The 1,968-nt window shown below is 38.3% G+C and overlaps 1 pseudogene; it reads left to right on the forward strand.

Annotated features, from left to right (window-relative positions):
* The window catches only part of LOC104706835, a 6,676-nt pseudogene that overhangs the window by 1,114 nt on the left and 3,594 nt on the right, over nt 1-1,968 (forward strand).

The raw sequence follows: 1,968 nt of genomic DNA on the forward strand, positions 1-1,968 counted from the left end.
AAACTGACAAGGTGCTTTTTGATTTGTAGCATGAATTGCTACGAGTGATGTATCCTGTGTTTATTCATTGTTACATGGATCTGGTGGGAAAAGGTCACACTCAAGAGGGTATTTCTCGAGATTATAATTAGATGTTCTGAGTATTCTTTTATTTAAAGCTTAAGTATGAGATGTCTGTAACAAGTGTGACTTATGCCACTATGGGCAATACTTTTCTTGTTACCAGCAAGGGGCTTCTTTAACAGCTTCCGCAAAGATCATGAAATGGTACACTTACGGGATCTTCAGAAACTGGAAGGCGTTCTTGCTCCATCTCATCTAGAGGTTTTAAAGCTAGCATTATATAGTCGTATTATGTCGAGAATGGAATTTGTTTTGTTTAGTTATCAACTTTCTTTATGACCTTTGTTCTTATCAGGAGATGGAGTTTGCTCGTTCTCTTAGAAAAAGCAAGGTCAACATCAAAATTTGTCAGGTAGACTTAAGTGTGAAATGACTAGTAGCTGTAACAGGCAAATGCTTTAAGGTTCCTGTTCTGATTAACTGAATTCCGTGACTGCAGACGTCTAATATGCTTGCTGAATGTTGCAGTATTCATATGATCTGTTACTTCAGTATCTACATAGGACAGAATCAACAGTAATGCTTGGTATTATAAACGAGCACATCAATTTCCAAGGTAAATGTGTTTCTTTCTCATATATATGCATTAGCATAGCATGTAGCATATATCTGAGTAGAAGATTCAATCCACTGATTGATCATGGGTAATTTGTTGCAGTCTACTCGGGACAGCCTACTTCCTCATCCGATGACATAGAGGCTGTCACCATTGTTGGGAGTTTTCAAGACACAGCTAATCACATCAATCAAAAAGAAATACAGTGGGGAGTACGTGTTTCCCTAAAGCTTTTTTTTTTTCCGGAGTTGATACATGTTGATGCGCCATTCCTGGGAAGATGATAGATTTGCATATTCGTTAGCTAAATAGTTTTTTTTTTAACAGTTGCTTGAAGACTCGCTAGAAGATCGCCTTGAGAAGACTGGAGGTCTACTGTCTGATTCTGAGAAGGGGCAAGGAGAAAGTAAAGACGGGGATGCGGATGATAGTAAGGTGATACGTAACTTCAACTTAGATCAGTAATTTTTAAACTAGAAAGCCCATATTTACTTGTATATTGGTACTGTGTTCAGAAAAGATCCACTGAAAGTGGAAAGCAAGGCTCTTCAATAAAAAAGTTAAAGAAAGACAAAGCGGGAAATGCAACAGCAAAGGTTGCACGTCTGGAGACCAGCACAGTGCCACCAACGCCACGTGTAAAACCAGAACTTGCCTTGCCAGTAATGTACTTTCGAATCCCTTACCCATTTTTTGTGTTAGGATGTGATGAAAAAAGGGATGAACATGTGATATCTGTTGGTGATGCATGATTGATTAGGAGAAATGAATGTAGTTGCTCTCAAAGACTCAACCAACTTTAACATTAACTAATTTTGTCCATCTCCTTTTTTTTTTTCTGTCAGGTCTACAGATGTAGAGCAATCTATCCTTGAAGACCTGAGAAACCGTGTGCAGTTGAGTAGTGTTGCAATGCCATCTGTCAGCTTTTATACATTTGTTAATACTCATAACGGGTAATGTCCACCTCTCCTCCTAGTTTGTATTATTTATTTGCAACTTGTACTCACTCTGTTATTGTTCCCAGGTTAAACTGTGCATCTATATCTCATGATGGATCTCTGGTTGCTGGTGGGTTCTCAGATTCATCAATAAAGGTATGTACGTCTTGGATGGTTGGGATACGTTTCCCTTTCTCGTTTTCTTCCTCTCTTTAATGATGCCTAAGTTACAATCATGGTGTTCAGGTCTGGGACATGGCTAAGATAGGACAAACTGGCAGTGGTATGTTTTTACTCTGAAACAATAATTTTTATGATAGCATTCATTGTGGGAACATGTTATTGACA

The sequence above is a fragment of the Camelina sativa genome, chromosome 8 (assembly GCF_000633955.1).
Source record: "Camelina sativa cultivar DH55 chromosome 8, Cs, whole genome shotgun sequence".
NCBI lineage: Eukaryota > Viridiplantae > Streptophyta > Magnoliopsida > Brassicales > Brassicaceae > Camelina > Camelina sativa.